At 38.3% G+C, this 19834-nt stretch overlaps 1 protein-coding gene across 2 annotated transcripts in view; it reads right to left on the bottom strand.

Annotated features, from left to right (window-relative positions):
• Positions 1-893: 893 nt before the first annotated feature.
• Positions 894-19834, bottom strand: part of klhdc8b (kelch domain containing 8B) — a 134097-nt gene continuing 115156 nt past the window's right edge. Inside the window, exon 10 of one of the 2 annotated variants that reach the window (XR_013300444.1) lies at positions 894-3075. The gene's annotated coding sequence lies outside the window, so the exon portion shown is untranslated. The remainder of the gene's footprint in view (positions 3076-19834) is intronic. The other variant, XR_013300445.1, reaches the window with a different exon arrangement.

The raw sequence follows: 19834 nt of genomic DNA, 5'->3' as shown, positions 1-19834 counted from the left end.
TTAAGAGTAATGCATAGCATAAACTGTTGGAGAAGTCCATCAATTACATTCCAGCTATTCACACTCCATGCCATTAACCTGATTGTTTCTGAATTAAACTCAGAGGTTTATTGTGTAAAGTGAAGTCCAGGACTGCAGTCTTTGAGTTGCCTGACAATGCCTCGTAACTGGCTATAGCATCAAAGAGCCAGGGGGTAGTGTTGGCTGAGGGGGGAGTGAATGGACGCATTCCACTCATTCTTTCTAATTGGGTGGCCGCATTTTGGAGCCGTTCACAGGATGTGGGAAACTGGAGATAAAAAGCTTTCCTTCACCACCCACTCTTTTCTTTGCTCCTCCCATTACTGAGTTTCTCTTTTCCCGCGCAAAGTTATTGTTTGAAAAGCATGAACGTCGCCCTGAACTCCTCTTCATGGCTGCACAACCCAATCAGGGTGTGAGCTTTGTTTTTTTCTTGAAAGCCAAGTGCTAAAAGGACACACGCGCAAGTGCGAACATTATAAGAAAAAAAACAACAACAACAAAACAGCAATCAGTCGGAGGTATACGTCAAAAGACTGAACACAACCGAACAATTATTCAGTTTTATCTTTGTTTTCTTTATTTTAAATTTTAGTTCTTGTTTTCTTTTTATCGTCTCGTAGTAACTAGTTCAAAGCGTACTGACATACGCAAAGATTATGGTTGCTAAGAGAGAAGAATAAAAATGCTTTACAGACCTTTAAGTCTGTTATGAATAATACATCATTTCCATATTGTTTGCAAATGACAAGAAATTATAATGATGAAAAGCAATGATAAGCGTCAGCCATGAGTAGTGCCTGTCTATTCAGTTTACTTTGTTTTGTTTTAGTTTTGTTGGAAATATGATTTTTTTTTACATGTTGCAAATTCATGCTTCTTTTCTCTCACATTGCCTTAGATGACATCAAAAATAAGAAAGCTAAATTTATGCTTTAAAAATGTACGTTTGATAATATAAGAGTCAAATATATCTCTTGCAAGTATTTTCAAATTTTTTTGAAAGAAGGGATTCTGTTAGCCTGGGGTGAGGGGAGGGCTGCCCCTCCCTGTTTACTGGAATGACAACGAGAACATTGGAATGTCCATACTTGCTTTTGGGATGCCTGGAGCACATTTTCCTAATACCAATGAAATGTTGCAAGACAATAGGCCAATCATATAGAAATGGACCAGATAATTTTCCGTATCATTAAAATGATGGAAATAGAGCTAAATATATAACGGATAATCTAACACAGGGGTGTCAAAACTGTTAACCAATAAAATCTATTATCTTTTTTGTTGCATTTTGAAGACATGTCCCCCCCAGCGCCCCAAGTCCTGAAAGGTCGGAGTGGGGTGGTTTACAAACTCTGAGCTCGTGCTCATTCAGAGCCATTGGAGAGGGGGTTGAAAATAGAGAGGTTCCAGTCAAGCGCTGTGACAGTGGTGGGCCTTTGAAATGCCAGTGGTGAGTGCGTGTCCCCGGGGCAGGAGCTATGCCTGCCTGCGTGGTCAGCAGAGCTCATATGTCATGGGTGGCATTATTAGCTGAATTTCTCGCTTTGGGGCAAGTTGGTTTCTCAGATCTGCACGAGGTTTCCAGACAATGTTGATAAACAGCTTCTTAAGGTAGAACAATCAGACCCTGCCCTTTAGTGATTTTTTTTCCTCGAAATTCTAACCAAAAAGGACTATATAAGACAACAGAAATTGCTGCAGGCATTAAAGGGATTAAACTCTGTGTTCTCTCAGATTAGCATATCTGTATTCCTTTCCACACAATAAATGTCGCTCAAAGCGCTTGTAAATTTAGAGATGTAATTGTTGACTAATCATGCTTGGCATATAGTACTGAAAAGTTGTGTGGATTTCAGATTTTCAAAATACAGATAGATACACTGGAAGTTCCCAAGAAAACCACCAATACAGGCACAACGGGGCAGCGAGGGTGTGTCCTCGCTCAGTTTTGTACAGGCCACTGGAGGGTGTGTCCTTGTTCAAAACGCCTGGTGCAAGTATCAATTTCATGAAAGGCAATCTTTTACTACTCTGCCCAAAAAGGGTCTAAGATTTTGATTCCTAGTAAACAATTACTCCCATCAAATTCCTGAACAGGCATGAGATTTTAACTGGGGAAAAACAACATGCACTGTTTTGTATCTTCAAATTCATTCATTGGTGGGTGTGTTTGTTGTTGTTGCTTGGAATGTATAGTGAAACCACATTCTGCATACCAATCAGTCGTTCACTCGTTTTGTGGTATTACGGCTCTTTAAGGCCTACTCTTCTTGTGGAATGAATGAGCAGAGCAAAATAGCTATTATTTCTACCCTAATTTTAAGTTTGGTGTAAGTGTTGGTGTAGTCTAAAGGGGAAGCATGTGTTTCAGTTTTGACAACCATTGGAGATCAGATTGTCCTCATTGTATACCTAGGACTAGTTGCAAGAAAAGCACAGTTCACATACTATACAACAGACTAATGAACAATAATGTTCACATTTATACATAGGGAGAATTTAGATCTCAGCTGTCACTTGGGGACCTGATTTCTGTGACTAAAAAAGCAATCAAAGCACATTTCCGAATAAAGAAATTAGTTTCTTTCACAAAAAATAACATGTGGTCCATGACGAAAATAACCTCATGACCCAATAGTATTCCAAGTCGCCATTGTTTTAAAACGAGAGAGAAACCAGAGTATACAGAGAAAGCCCACTCAAAGCATGTGAAGAACAGCCAAACCCAATTTTTCTATTTAGTATGCACAATTTTAGCTTCGTATTATATTCAAGATGGTATTTCCATAGACACTTCTCATCTTGATCTTCCAGTCCAAACTTGGCCTGATACACATCTCTAGTCCTTCATGTCGAACCTATGTTACACTTGCCACACAACATATTAGCTTAGTTCACATTTACTGTCAAATCTTTATTTATTTCTAGGTAATGTGGTCAAAAATGTCTCTGACATATGTTTCCACCTCAACCACTTGTTTGGTCATAATTCATGGTAACCAGCTTGCCACTTCTCCAGTTGTCCAGTGTCATTTTGCACCTGGTGCTGCACTGTATGTTGAAAAAAACAAAACAAAAACAGAAACAAAGTCAGCGCTGGCCTCCAAGTTATCACAAACAGCAAATAAAACATCAACTCTGGGGATACCAGCATATGCAAAATTAGACATCATTTAATATCTCCCTTTACTTGGACCACAGTGAAACTTCCAAAGTGTGTTAAGTGAAGATTGTAATCACTTCTAAATCTTACGTGGGACTGTTTTTCAGAGTAATGATTCTTTTAATAGTCGACCTAAATTGACCAGAAAAGCTTCCATAATTTCCCCTAACACACGTGTCAAAGTTGCGGCCCGGGGGGCCAAATCAAGTTTGTGTGGCCCGGAAAAGTAAATCATGAGTGCCGACTTTCTGTTTTAGGATCAAATTAAAATGAAGAGTATAGATGTATATTCAATTTCCTGATTTTCCCCCTTTTAAATCAATAATTGTAATTTTTTAATCATTTTTTCTGTGTTTTTAGTTCAAAAATCATTTTGTAAAATCGAAAAATATATAAAAAAGCTAAAATAAACATTGTTTTAGATCTATAAAAACGGAATACGTATTCAGGGATTTTAATCCAGTTCTTTTAATCCATTTATTTAAAAAAATCTAAATATTATATCTAAAATGGTCCGGCCCACATGAAATCGAGTTGACTTTAACGCGGCCTGCGAACCAATCCGAATCTGACACCCTTGTCCTAACACATTCAACACTTTCAAATTTTATTCTTACGGGCTGTGAAGCTGTCTTATTACACAATTTAAAACTACCCAACACTTTCCCTGAAACAATCTTTAGTTCAGTTACATTGCATCCTATTTTTTGTTCATTGTTTTAAATTGTGTATGCCCTCGTAACATATTTCTATCACTGGTCCTGTGTCCTAATATTGCTGTATCAATAAAACCCCTCCCCTGATGACATGAAAATGGTTTTGCCCCATTTTGTGGCCGTAATTACACGCATAACACAGATATATTTACTTATGTATGAATTTTAAGTGGGAATGATCACGGAAAAGGGCCACCCACATTATACTAAAGCTATAATGGGGAAAATCCTTCTCATACAAGATACATAAATGTAGCCATCAGGGAATAATGGCCTGAAGTGCTCCAGTTAAATTGTTTAAAGTGCCCTTGAATTCATGTTACACTCTCCTCTGACAGCTAGTCACCCTGGCAATGTTATTGATAGGAAGGGGATGCAGAAATGGACCATTGGCAGGTGTCTCCTAGTGTTGTGAGAGCCATGACAATGATTGACAAAGATTACCCCATAATTAGAGGAGGGTCAAAATCATGCCTTGTAGCTCAGCAGGAGGAGCAGCCTCACACCTCTCTCACAAATAAAGACTGCCTATGTCACTTATGCTGATTGGATGGACAGACAACGAGGCCATTGGGGTTGTCGTCTTTTACCGAATATTTGGTACCAAGAGAAGCATCACACAGATTTTAGAGCAGCTTTTAAGTATCAGCCTTTATTATTTTCCAAGAGAGCACATACTTCGACCAATAAATTGATCTCACCTTACTTGCCTTTTCCCTGATCATGTGAATGCTGCAGTAGTAAACTTCTCATGTAAACGTACTGAGTATTTTGGCTCTGTGTGGTCTTGAGTTAAACATGTCCCTGATTGATGCCTCATCCTCTCGCAGCACTGATCTCACTACACAGGGATGCCTGAGGAGAGAGTTATGGTTGGCAGCTGCCCACTCGGATGCAGAGTGCCATAGAAGCTATGAAGCTGACGCGGGCCGCTCTGACGCACTTATACATACGCAAATAAACACACAAACCTTGAAACATTATCCGCCAAAGTTCAGAATTAACTGCCAAGTCGTTTTATCTCCTCCCAAATAAGGAAAGTGTAAGCATGCGTTAAAGTTTGCACGTGTCTGTTGCAAGGGACGGGTGAGGTTGCTGGGTTAGTTATTTTTAGAGGCGTTATAAAGGAAAATGAAATATCTGTGTGGTGATGAACCTCCGGTGTGGGCTGACCTCTCTGCAGGTAGCCTCCACTACACCCCCTCCCCCAGTACTGAGGGATCTTGACTAACGAGGCCATGGGAAAAGCACTCTTGTGGACATCAAAGTGTGGCCTGTGTGGCTAAGCATTCATTGAAAGGCTTGTCGAGGACCCCAAGGGTCACCACAGGTCAACTTTCATGTCAGCAAAGGCCGGCTTTGGGGTCAAAGGTGATCAACATACCTGTCCAATGCCATTCATACTGCTCTTCCAGGAAATTATCCCCACTTGTCTCAATTAAAGGCTCGGCTACCGAAGGGCCGTGAATGGTTTGTTTATGACTTTTGTTTTTCTTTTTAGGGGTGGTTGTAATCTGTGTGTAAAAAGGGAATGATGCATTCAAGGCTCTCCGTGCTGTCAGATCCAGCCCTCTCCTTAGGGCAGTTGAGATGACAGGAAATAAGACCTCTGGGTTTATCCCCCTGATTCCTGCTCGTAATGACAGCGTTGACAGAGGGGATTTCAAAGTATCCTATGAATAGGCTAGTCAATAATTTGTCATGATCAATTCTTCAAAGAGTTAACATTTATCTGAGTGGCAAAGTCCTTTTTCATTTTTTTCCTGATTAGCACACTCTACCATTCTAATGTTTTCACCAAAAACCTTTCTGTTGGAAACAGGGGATTAGAGAAGATGAGGTTTTTTTAATAACATTTTGTTCCAAAATGTTGTGTCAGTTATTCTTGAGGATGTATACACTCATTGGGGTTATTTGGATCAACTTTTAAAGTAGAACAAATGTTATTTAAAAGCTAAAAAAAATATAGGGGACACATTTTTTTGTGCTTGACATTTCATGAAACAAGAGCCTACTCAGATTGGGGAAGCACGTGTCTTTTCGAAACCCTAGTAGAGATGACTAGGAATGTGCTGAAACAGGAAGAAGGCTTCTCGTGTCACCTTCCCATGGTGGTTTAGGTGGGGGGTGGGGGTTAGATAGTGGGTTCTGTACACATTTTTCCTCGTGGGAAATCGAAAATGCTGATATATTTAAAAGTCATTACTGAAACAACTCGTGACAAACTTACCCCAAAACAGGCTGGCAGTTAAATGTTAAATTCCTATATGGGAATGCACACCTATGTTTGTTAATGGAATGTTTATTCTCTTGACTGACATTCTCTAGGCTATTTTGAGGAGATGAATGACATCCTCTTAACACTAGGAAAAAAGGTTACAGTGCCTTTTAATAGCATCAAAAATTCCCATGAATGTACTTCCTTATTGTGTTTGTTTTCAAATTAAAGCTCTTTCTATTGGTTCTATTGCTACCCCCCTCCTAACCACCCCTTGCCCCATCTATTCATTATTCTATGCCCGCACTTGACCCCTGACACTGTTTACAGCTGATTTGCATTGGCACCCAGGATAGGGAGTTATTGTTGTTGCCGTGATGGCAGTTTTTTTTCTCTTTTTTTCCCACCAGCTTCATCTCCTTCACTTGAATCAAAACACTTGTGTGTTGCTGCCACTGATGTCATGACCCAGAAATGACTGAATGCAACTTCCCTGGGAAACCCCATATCAGGAAGTCCAGATTATTTGCCCTTCTACTTTATTGTTATGACAGAGTATCTTTAAAAAAAGACGAAGGCTTGTGATTGGCTTCCCATATGTTGCTGCTGAAATTGTTACCATGAACTTGTTAACCTTGAAACAAATGAAGTTCAAGCGCTCAGCTCAGCTTTTATTTGTACTTTTTGTTTTTGTCAGAATGCTATGTTCTTGCTGAATTTCACTGACAAGCTATGAATGTTAAAGTATTTATATTACATTAATGTATATTTTTATTGTATCATTGTTGTAGTGATTTAAACGTGTGCTGCCAATATTTTGGTCTTCATGAGAAATAAAGTGGCCAGATTTCAGAATTGCATGATGCATTTTTCTGGGAATAGATTTGTTGTTTATTAATTATACATAGTATTATTTCTTGAGTTGGTCTGCAATAATATCCAGGGCAAAGAAAACAGTGTATTTAAAAATGTATGTTCTCTAATGAATACAGTAAGCACGGACAAACCTGCAGAGAAGCAATTCAATAGTCGGGCACTAAAATGGATTAACATATATGCATAATTAAAGTAAGAAATGACAGATGTATTCATCATGAGAATTCACAATGTATTTTATTACTGTAGATGTGTCACGAGATGTTGTCAATGTTCTGAAATGTCAACCTACGTTGACTGACAAGCAGATTAACCTTTGAATGGTTTGAACAGACACTCAGGACAACATCAACATCCACATTCCTCCATGCCAGAGGCCCCATGTGAGAGCTGCCTGGCTATCTGAACGTGTATGTTTGGTAGCCAGGGAGAAGAAAGCATGACGCGTCATCTCTCCATGTTGTCCCCTGAGTAGGAATGCAAAAAATGCCTTCACTCCCTTTTGCCATTGCTGCGTCCCCTTTATTCCCCTTTGGTGACATCCTGTCCCCATATCATTACAGATCATTTTCCCTCTGTGATTAAAATGAATGAGAAATACCACCCACTCTCTGCCGTCATGGTACTAAGTAAACATTTGCGTCAATTTCGAAATGAATGACGGAAGTAGATGGACGGATGTGTGGAATTCAAAACATCCTGTCTGCTTCAAACAATCTTTGCAGGAAGTATTCTGATAAAAATACGTGTGTTTTCCTAAATGTTAATACACTACCAAAATGCCTTTGAATAATGTTCGTTGCTATCATAAATAATTATTGTACACAGATCACAAAATGAACAAAAAAAGTTACTTGTGCATAAAAGTAATGATAGGCTGCTCCTATCACAAAGCACCACTGTTAACTACAACCCTAGCAATAAACTTATTGTAGTGTAAATATAAACTTAGCATTGCTCCATTCATACAGAAAAGATAGATTGTGTGTTCAACCCTAGATCAGTATAAAATGATTAACTTCATACAATAAAACAAATCCTTGAATGATTTCCAGATACAATGTGGCGATGAAATGTCCAATCAACTGATTGGGCCCCACTTCCGCACCTACTGTACATAAGGCGTCCACCATTATACAAACCATATTTTCTTTTGCAAAGCCGACTGACGTGTAGTTTTACGTCAAAGTCAGCTGTTTACTTTTCTCCTCTCCCACAGATGATTGCCTGACAAGCCTTGCACAGTGCTTCAGAATGTGGAGAGTTCAAACAAGGCAGTACAAAAGCATAATGAAGCAGCTCTCTCATGCCACAGTCGTTCCATCCCACACGGATGTGTAACTTTCCTTCCATGCTCCCCACTCACTTGTGTGCAGGGAAGCCTATTATAAACATGGGCCATTGATGTGAGTATGAGGAGGGTACGTGGGAGAGGCTGGTCTGGAGTCCCGGCTTTGTTGACATTCTCCTGGCCTGACGTCAGCACCGAGCACAGGGCTTGGTGGATCAACAGTGACTGTAAATGTGTCTTGTTTACTTTCAAGTGAACCAGTGGAATTAGGCAAACAATGAAACAATAATGATCACAAAATTATGTTCTTGGGGTGGATAATAGGATTCTCTGGAAGTGATGAATTACGTTTCAACAAACAATTAAACCTGTCATGGCAAAGTACTGGGAAAGGGCGGGCCTGTTGCACTGGTGACATTAAGGAATACAATAAAAAAAAAGAGACAATAGAGTAAATGCTAAATTTGGTCTGATGAGAAAACTTGTCATCAAAATTATTTCATAAAATTGGATTTTCCCTGTTTCCCAATCAGAGTGCAATATGAATGGTCTGTGCAATTATATATAATTGTTTTCCAAAAATAACACAAAAGAAAAAAACATTGTTCTTTTTGGCACAATTTCACCAGAATAGATGCAATGCAAAATGATAAATTCCCTCATGTTAGTATATAATAGTGATATCATCACACTCAAGTGTTGTATATAAAGATAAAACCAATTTGAATCTTTTGCATTATAATGAGTCATAACCCAACCGCCGCAATAATAAATGCCAATTTTATTGCATTCATAACAAAAGTATTAAACGCACTCCAAGTACAAAAGAAAAATAAAATTCTCACAGTATCCTTGATACAGAAAGAGCAGCTGAGATAGAATGTCCTGTGTGGCATACTAAACAAATAGAAATTAGTGAGCAGAACAACACTCTCCAATACTCAACCGGCCAAGTAAAGCTTGAAATCTGACACTGCGGCAGACGTCAATAACACACATGGTAAGACGTCCCTCTTAAAACACCAAACTTGGCTATTACCATCCATTACAGTCTTTGGTGCTGACTTACTGGTATTATTACTGGTACGAAATTTTCCAGTAATACATTAAAATGTATGAAAGGTTTAACAGTAGGCTTTCAATAATATTTCTCCAAAAAGAGACTATCAGAGTCATCACATCGTAAGACAGCGACCATACACGGCGACAAGGGGAGATCCTACTTTTTACAAGTCCAAACTGAAAGATGATGTTATCACACAAAAAATACACTGCACAGTATTGATGCTGTGCTTTTCATACATTTCATCTCATTCTCTCATGCTAAGGAATTTTTCAATGTGCTTTTATGTTTGGCAGCCAAATGTCAAGTGCTGGGAGGTGTGAAGTGGTGACTCAACTGTTGTAGCAACGACAATCAGGTTTTTCCTGCTTTTCACACAAACAGACCTTCCGGCCAATTATGTAATGTGGGAATAGAAAACCCCATTAGAGAAAGGCTTCCGCGTTTTCCTTTTGACACAGGTTTCTTGGCAGTAGTCACATCAAGGATGTTTAAAATGCAACAATCACCCTGCCACAAAATAGAACCAACAAGATTAAAAAAGAATGAAACTTCCTATTGTATGTTAGTTTTCATTGAGATGACGGTTGGGTTGTTAGCGTTACCAATTTACAATTTGGAGAAGAAGAGCACTGAAAGCCAGTTTGTTACATTGTTTTTTTAAGCTATAGCTATCTGATTTTTTTTTTATAACAGATGCCTATTTAGGCTGTTGTTCTCCATTTTACCATTGTTGCTTTAACATATGGTTGTTCTTGGCTTCTTTAAAAAAATGCAACTTATACTCCAGTGTGATATAAATATATTTCTTCTTCATTGTGTATTCTTTTTTTGGTGTGACTTATAGACCAAAAAATATGCTAATGTATTTTTTTGATTCCCCCATGTATTTTGCCATGCATTTGTCTACGATGCAGTAAAATGTGATTAGAATTCACACCCTTATCCAGGTCAAGTTGTTAGACAAAAAAAACAACAAGCAAACAAAACCAACACACAAATCTAAATGGCCTCAATCAAAATCTTCCATGCCCTTACATGTTTGATCTGTAAATATTAACACATGGTGACTCTTGGTGTAGGGATGCCATCTTTCAACAACAAGTAAAGTCTAACTTTGTAGCGTGCAATGTGGGTTCAGTTCCCACTCTGTGAATGTAGGAGCAAATGGTTGTCAGTCCCTTTAGTGCCCAGGGACTGACTGGTGATCAACTGAGGGTGTAGTCTATTATTGTATTGAGTCTATAATTTAATTTATACACTTTTAAAGAGAATGGACAGCATTATATATGAAATGCAAATTCTGCCCAAGTATTACAGCATATGATTACAAGGGTATATAATATCAAATATATTCGACATGTTTTTATAACTTAATCTAATCAGTGAAAGAATATTGTGCCTACATCCGGTACAGATAAGATAAGACTGTGCTGCCCTTTATAACACAACTCACAGTTCAGTTAAGTGATATGATAGCACCACTTTCGCTTTACCAGATGTGACATTTGGATAGCTGGAGAGGAAGTCTTAGGATTGCATAAGAAACTGTGAAACCTTAGACCCAACAGGCCACTGTGGATAAATTAATGCCACTGGGGGAAACATAATCCATGGTGGCATATGTGCTTGTCTGGTTGATTTATATTTGGTGGAATAAATGGTTTAATTTTTAAACACACAGTAGGGGAATAAGTATTTTATCCCCCATGACTTTGAAAGTTTTGTTCTAGGAAATCAATGAAAAGGCTCAGATTTCTATGGCAGCTTTATTTTAACAACATACATATCTATTACTTGTAATAGAAAGAATAGAGGAAATAACCCCAAGCCCTCCAAAAGAACATTACACATGTGAAAAGGAAAATGTATTTCCATTTCATTGAGGAAGATAGGTACGTATTTGACAACCAACCTATACCTGATTTTATACTTGGTTTCCAAAATCCTTGGAAAGATGAGTATTTAAACATTTGTTTTAGTTGCTTACTAGGTTGGTACACACAACAGGAGTACATTTTAGCCCACTCCCCTCTGCAGATCATCTCCAAATACATTTGAAAACTCCAAGCTTCCACTCTGTCACTAGATTTTCTTTAGGAACAAGATTTGGAGACTGAATAGGTCAAAAATACTGTATGAGAAAATATACTGCTACAGAGAATATTTTCATGGTACTAATACTATTAAAAATAAACAAATCGTTCAATTTATTTAGTTTAATCCATAAATGGCCTCATGAAAAAAAATATTTTAACAGTAAGCTTTTTTCATATTTAAAATTACTTTACATTTCCCTTTTGGAATGTGGGAGGAAACCGCAGTACCCGGAGAAAACCCACACAAGCCCAGGGAGAACATGCAAGCTTCCCACAGGAAGGTCCAGACCTGGGATGGAACCCTCAATCTCTGAACTATGGGGCTAACGTGGTGACCGGGCTGCTCCTTTGCTACTATAGTTGAAGAAAATCATTAAAGTTAAAGCTCATAAAACATATTGGTGAAAATTCTAAAGAATTCTGGTGAAAACATGCATGTCTCATTTCTCACTGGCTAATTGGGTTGTGCATCTTAAATTGGACATAAGCAGCTGTTTCCGTGAGGTGAACGTCACTGTCAGCAGGTTAAGCAGATGATATTTCATGAATGATTCATCATGTGATCTAAAAAAACCTGCTCACACATGACTGTCACTGACAGACTGTGGAAAAAGCTCAATGTTAAAATATTGATTGTCACACGTAGAGGGCAGAGAAAGAATTTTGGCTGACAGCAGACTTGTTAACAAGTTAACTGTTGTCAAAGGTTAATGTATTGTGCAGTTCACTACCTCTATTTGAATGAACACATACAACTTTTATACAGTTACCCTATAAAATTTGAATGCTCCCGAATGTTGTATAGTTTATCATTTGAAAAATATGCACACAAAAGACATGGTTTTAAATGCTGCCATGGATGAAATGCCATAAAACTTCAATTCAATGAGCATTATCAGATTAAATCCATTTGGAAGATATAAAATAGACCAAACATCAACTTTTCACATTTTATTTTCAGTTAGTATATATACATATGTATCAGATGCTTGCATGCAAAACTCTACGACCAGTGTTGGACCTTACTAATTTTTAGCGTTCTATCGTTACAGTACATGCTCTTGTTACATTTTGAGTTTGAGTGGTGATTATATTAGTCTGAGTCCTCCCTATCACCCAAAGGATATTTTATCATTGCAGGTGTGGAAATGCTACTAGCAGCATTGCCTTTCACCTATTTATTATTGTTTCAAACTGCCAGCTTCAAGGCAGGGCAGAAGTTAACAGCCACAGTGCCCCTCAATTTGTACCCAAGATTTTTATTTATTAGATTTTTTTAAAAAATTGAGAGTGCATCTGTGACTATCACTGGCCTCTAAAACTCCTGCCTGATGGAGAGTCACAACAGCTTCTGTTCAGAGATCAATTGTAGTCCCGAAAAGTAAATGAGACTAAAGATAGTTTCATATATGGAAAAGAAGCATTTCCCAGGGGAAATTTACAGTATATTAGATGCACCCTGTGGGTCAAAACGCTAAATAGGTTTTGGTCCTAATAGTGCTGGAACCCCTTATGGTAATGTGCTAATGAGCATGGGTGCCACAGAAGGAGAATAGTAGACTTGTGCTTTTGATTGTAAAGGTTGTACTAAAGATATTCTTCATACCAGCTCCTTCCACAACATGACGAGCATTTATTAGCAAAATACTTGAAAGAAAAACAGCTTCACCCTGCTTTAAATTGTCCCTAGGTTTGAGTGTGAATGGTTGTTTGTCTCCTTGTGCCCTGTGATTGGCTGGCAACAAATTCAGGATGTTCCCTGCCTACTGCTCACAGTAGACTAGGGTAGGTTCGAGCACCCACACAACATTTGACCAGTGGTACGGAAAATGAATGAATGTAATATATTTGTATTTCCTGATACCACCTTGCAGGTATTTTTTTCCTCATCTCATCCGACACCACACTCTCTAGTTCCATGCCAATGGAGAATATCGTGCATGGTGTCACATGAATGGCCCACCCAGCATATTGCCAGAACAGTGTTATTCAGGTCAAGCTCCTATAGTGGAAGAGTGGTCAGAAGGCATGTTGAAAACACACACACACACACGCACACACACACACACACACACACACACACACACACACACACACACACACACACATGCTGCAACTACGTACAGATAAAAAATAAAAATAAAAACAAGTGCCTGTCATCTACTTGTGCATATACAGCAGTTCTGCAGGGCCCATCAGGCCTGGAATTTGATCCATTGTTACAGCCATCACTGTGAAACAATGGGGCATTAGAAACAGTTAGCACCACAATGACTTCATGCTGATCTGTGCAGAAGAGTCCATGCCACTGCTTTACTCTAACTACTTGAAAATCTTCCCTTGTGAAACTCATGAATTATTATTGTTTCCCAAACAATCACTTGAATGAGAAATGTCATCATGCGGCACCACCAGAGGAGAGTTGCCCAGGTTGCTACCCTCTACTTCGTTGACCTGAAGACTGTTTGGAAAAATGTTTTGGTTTCTTGGTTTACAGTAATTATTGGCATCTCATTTTAATGGACCACAGGCTTTTCACTGGGCTCAGATTAAGGAAGTCGGCCTTGATTGTCAACAAAGGAACTGTTGAGTATTTGTCAATGGGGATTTTTTTCAACCCTGTTTCCATTTTTTCAACAATAGAATGACAAGCTTTATTCCATGGAAGTGGGTGTTATTGTCAGCTGTAATACCACTGCCGATGTTCGTCAGGTTTCACATTGTGCTGCTGAGACACAGGCAGATAAGCTGTTTGCGTTATGCAATGCACATGTGTTGGTTTTTCTGCAAAGTTTTGTAATCTTATTAGTGTACATAATTAGAGAAGTAAGGGGACAAATGAAATGAAAAACAGGACGGGACAGTCATGGTCACCATTATTTTTCCTGGCTATACATATTTGAGTTTAGTTAATGACGAGAACAGCAAGAAACTAACTAATTAACTAATTTTCTGTATTTTTATAGTTGGTTGGGGTCAAAAATACTGTAGAACAGGAACTCTTTGGTACTTGGGAAAGAGGACAACTGAGTGAATGATCACGGCCACCCTTTTCTCCCCCCTGGAAAAAATCTATTACTGTTAATGGGAGCTAATGAGTTATATTTTGGTGTACCTTGAAGAGGGTAATTTGTGGTTAAGGTTAAAAATATATATTTTACGGCACTTGTCCAAGCTTGGACTGTTGTAATATATTTTGTTTGAATCCTATTACTCCCCTGGATATGATCTGGTTCAGCTTTTTCAATGAACACAATGGAATAATTCAAAGTAACTGGTTAAAATATGTAAGCAGTGGAAGGACACACAAACTGCATGTGCATCCGTGTGTATGTAAAGTATGTTTGTGTTTGCAGGTGGGTGGAGGTGTATTTTTGTGTAGATTGAGAATGGTGAACAGTGATGACAGATATCAAATGAATGTTTTTGCTTATCAGTATTTAGAGAGAAATGAGAAAAGTGGTCCTTTTATGAGGGGTTCAGTATTTAGTTTTTCCCATTAATGTGTAGTGCACACATCCACTCCATCCAACACTGAAGTATCCACTTGAAGTTAATGAAGCGAATAGGATGTGACTCATTTACAGCTGCCACTGTGAACACACCACCCGCTACACACTGCTCTCCCTCATTTTGTTTACAAGCAACAGTGCTCCATTCAAACTATGTTAAAAAAGTTTAATGACAAAAAATGTTTGACTGTCTGCATGTGAGTGAGGGTAACCATAACTAGAGGAAAATAGAGAGAGCAAGAGGGACAGAGAGAGAGAGAGAAGAGAGAGAGCAACAGAGCGACAGAGAGAGCAACAGAGAGACATTTGTTGATGGTTTCTGTGTTTATTCAAGGAGTGTGTACTGGTGTAGTCTTAATGTGGCCCAGCCGGGAAAATATCTGTATGTGTGAAAGCCACCATTGAGGTAGATTCTGATTCACATTAAGTCTACCTTGTGATGTTGTGGTACATTATTATTCGATATAAGCCTTAAGTCAGCAGGGATGGTGTAGACCTCTTTCCCATACTACTGTCTCGCAGTAGGCCTCTTATCGTTACTATTGATACACAAGTTAGGTGGATTTGAATTGGTGCCGTTCATGTGTAAAATGTGTGCAAGCGTGATGAAGTGAATACTGCACTTTTGCAGTTTACACACTGGGCACGCCACATGAATGAAGCGAGGCATGTCAGATATCCTAAGGCAGAACATCAAGGGCCTTCCTAAATCACTATATAAAATAATGGCAAACTAAAATACAACTAGCAAGTTATTATGAGTGAAGAATGACCAAGGTTTTGTAGTTAATTTATATCAAAGGGACAATTCAAACAAATAATTCACAACTTATATTGTATGATTATTATGTATGATTGCATGCAATTTAAAAATGTTTAAAAGTTAAATAACTTCAATAAAAATCACACACCACTAAAATGTTAGGTAGCATTATTTGAATGGTTTTCATGACAGTATAAATCAATATTAAACAGTGAAACATTAATATTAACAAATATTAAGACATTGCAAGAGTTTCATGTTCGTTTTTTAAAAACATCTTTTATAGTGTCCGAAGCTATATTTGAACTGTGATTCCAAAACGAAATTTCCATCAATTTAGTTATGTAAAGTGAATAAACTTGTTGCATGATTTGATTAGCATGGTAATCACCAATACTGAAACAGAATATAAGAGAAAAGGGACCAAAGTTTAAACACTACTCATTTGGATGGGATGTGGTGCAGATAAAATACTGAAAGTCTCGATGAGCCAAGTGGTTTTCAACCCCCCACCCCCAACCGCTGCCTTTCTGTCAAGTTGCCACCTCCCACTTCTCTGGAAGTCCCTTGGTCTTATCTAACCCAGTTCACTAGAAACAATGTTCCTTGCCACATGAGATATATGTGATATGCATGTGTTTAGCCACCCCCACCCCAAACGTGCACGTGAGAATGCTCTGATAAAGTACATTTTGTCATCGGTAGGGGTCACACAGGCCGTTGATTTTAGTCCTCTTGTCTTATTCGTTTTGTAATCACTCTGCACTGGTGCACACAGTTGCTTTTAAAGTGGCCGTGTGATGCATGGGCACAGGCGCTTGTGCTGAAATGAATACAAGTATAATACACAAGTAAGGTCCAATTTGTGAGACAATTTACTCGAAAAATCAATTACTTAGTCTGTCCCGTTAAAAGGAAAATGGCTGTTTTACGGCATAATTTAGAACTCAAATGTATTTTTCATTAGATATGGTAAACATGTTTTAAGTTCTATTTAAACAGCTAATATCTTTTATTTAATTGCATCACAGCAAAAAACGACTAAGGCTCTACAGCTAAAACACCAATGGGCACTTTGGGCATTAATCGGAAAAGGGGCAGGTGCCCAAGACTCCACAGCATCTCCTTTTGCATGCCTATGATAATGCATTAAGATGAAACAAGCACGATTGTGTTAAGGCATCATTGCATGCTAAAGACTGTTACGAAGAACTTTCCACCAGCAAACTTGTAGTCTACAGGCAAACATAAGTCTACAATTAATGAATTAGCCCAGATGCAGAAATGTCTCTGAGGATCAATAGACTGGCCCATTCAAGACCATCGGTGCTCAAATAACAGGAATTAGATCAAATTAGATTACATTAGAACTTTATTTCATCCCGTACTCGTTGGTTGCAGTAGCAACACAGAGACAAGACACACAAGACATTGTAGACCTAGGTAATAAGACTTCAAAGCTACTATTCGAGTAGCGTCTTGGCAGGCTGCTTTCAGCCTGTAAAAAAATAACTTAGTGTTTAACAGGATATAAGCCTGTGCAATGAATTGGTTCTTTTGCCTGACTTCAGTGTGTGCAGCATGTTGTCGATTCCTATTCGATTGTGATCTGACTGAGTGCAAATGGTTGTCTGTCTATGTGTTTCCCTTACAACTCTCTGGCAACCAGTCTAGAGTTAAGTCCGCCTTTCACCTAAAGTCAAGCACTTGTGACCCTGACCAGGACAAGTGATGTTGAAAATGAATGAATAAACTTTATATGCAAACATGTAGCCGACAAACAACTGGGTTAAAAAAATATTAGGATATTTGCTTAACGTAAAAGACTATGAAATCTTTGTAAGATATAATGCCAAATGTTGACTAGAAAGATTTAAGACTAGCCAAAATGAAAAGAGAGGTTTTCAAATCAAGCCAATTTTCCAGTTCTTTTAGGTTGGGGTGTCTTGAATACACTATGTCAACCAGACAGGGTATTAAAATGAAAAACAAAAAACAAAAAAACAAAAAGAAAAGTGCTATAATCAAGAGCAGAGAGGACACTAAGACGATTCAGTCAGCATTTCACACTGAACTACTTCCAACCTTTAAGCTTTTTAAACTATGATGTCATTGCATTCCACAGCCCTCAGAGACATTCTCCAGGCAGCACCGACGAGCCTTAAAGGACTTTTTCCCCCTCCTTTGGTCTGAAAACTCACTCTAAAAGCAATTTCAGATGTTTTTACCGACATGGTTTATCTTGAGAATAATACAAAGAGTTTTTATTGCAAACCTGTGCACAAAGTAGCATTTAATTATTTATAACAGATTTTGTGGTTTTCAAAGGCTTGCACCTTTGCAGGACACAAGAGCAGCAACTATTCATGTTGAGTGTTTACATAACATTACCAGTAGAACAATAAGCATGAAAAAAAGATTGAGCTACATCAATGAAGTGTAAAAATAAATTGTTATTTTCAGACTTTAAGAGGCTTCTTTTTTAGTGGTTCCTGCTCTCTTACCAGGTTCAACTCTGACCTCTCTCTTTGTTGATTTGAACCCTACTTGATTTTCTTAAAAACCTTAGTTTATTTAATACTAACCTAGTATATTTTCCACCGTCTTCTAGAATACCTACATTTGTGTCCGCAGGGTTCTCAAAAATTACTGCACTCATGTATTGAATCATGCTCAAATTGAAGATGATTTGACATCAAGTTAGTAAAATATTACACCAAGAATCTCCTAAAGGCAAAACTGGTGCAGGTTTCATGTGAATAGTTTTCTTTAAGTTGCTGTAAAAAATGCCAATAATATGCCAAGTATGGGGTACAAGTTGTATTCATTATACAACTAAAGAAGTTGAATAACAATGATGGAAATCTCAATATTAATAATGTAGTTCGTAATGACTAACACTAACGTAATGGCACAGTTTTCCATTAAATTATCTCTCTTAAACAAAGTTAAAGCTTGTGTATACTGGAAGGGGAGGTGTTACTGAATGGTCTTTTTCAAGGCATGTTTCTGCAGGTCACATTCTTTCCAGAAAGGCACAGAATCCCAAAGCAGTGGGTCTGTTCCACGGCCTCATCTGCTTCAAGTTCCACCCTTGCTTTGGCCCCACTTAGTCCAAACACAGCTGATTTGAACACTCAAAAGGATGCGTTCAGATTTGTCTTTTCCCCTCTCGCAAACGCTTTGACCCCTGTTTTCATTGTATAAACACAGCTGATATTTTGTCTGAGATGCAGAAACACAACTTGCCGACCTCTGGCTGCAGCTTCCCCTCGTCTTTTCCACGAAATCCACTAGGTGAGGAGCAGCTGCATTGGGGATTTTGGTGAGGATTTACCAGAACTCCCTTTGAATCACAGTTGGAATTAATCCCAGGCTGGGTTTCTTGCAATTCCATGGGAATGTTAAAATTCAATTTTGATGTCATCATAGGAGAGAATGAGGGGTGATTCAGGAATAATTTATGACTATTCTGGGATTGATTAATAACAAGGCTTCATCAAATACTGGAATCATTTGGCATCACAACTAAGCTGAGAAGAGTTCATTTTTGATAAAGGCAGCTGAATTTCCCATCAGAGGCTTTTTGCTCTTGATCCTAATAGTCATGATGAAAGTGAATCTTTGGAACTGAAATTAATCAGCTCTTACTTTCACTCTGACGTCTTCTTGAAATTTCTGCAACTGATCTTGAGTGTGAGACACGCCTGCCTATCGGTCTCCCCTTTAAAAAGTACTCAGTAACTTGCAGAACATTCATTCACCTTGCATTACCGTTAAGTCTGAAGCATAAATTAAAAATCTGATTAAAAGACAAAACAAATATTTTGTAAGTGTATTAGGTTGTGGCCTAATTTTCCAACAATTCTTGCCTGAATATTACAGAGATATGACTGTGAGTGTGAATGATTGTTCGTTTCCTTGTGCCCTGCGATTGGCTGCCTGGTCATATTGTTATACCTGAAGTTCAGGGAAGGGTAGTTACATAACTACAGTGGTTCATACTTTGGGAAAACTTGAACTAAACCTAGAAGCTTTTCGCTTTCTTTATACCACTTAGTATATCATATGTATAATAGTGACGTAGTATTATTTTTTTCACAGAACCA

This window comes from Stigmatopora argus, chromosome 1 (assembly GCF_051989625.1).
Source record: "Stigmatopora argus isolate UIUO_Sarg chromosome 1, RoL_Sarg_1.0, whole genome shotgun sequence".
Lineage (NCBI taxonomy): Eukaryota > Metazoa > Chordata > Actinopteri > Syngnathiformes > Syngnathidae > Stigmatopora > Stigmatopora argus.
Note: the sequence above shows the minus strand (reverse complement) of the source record. Positions and strands in the feature narration are given on the sequence as shown.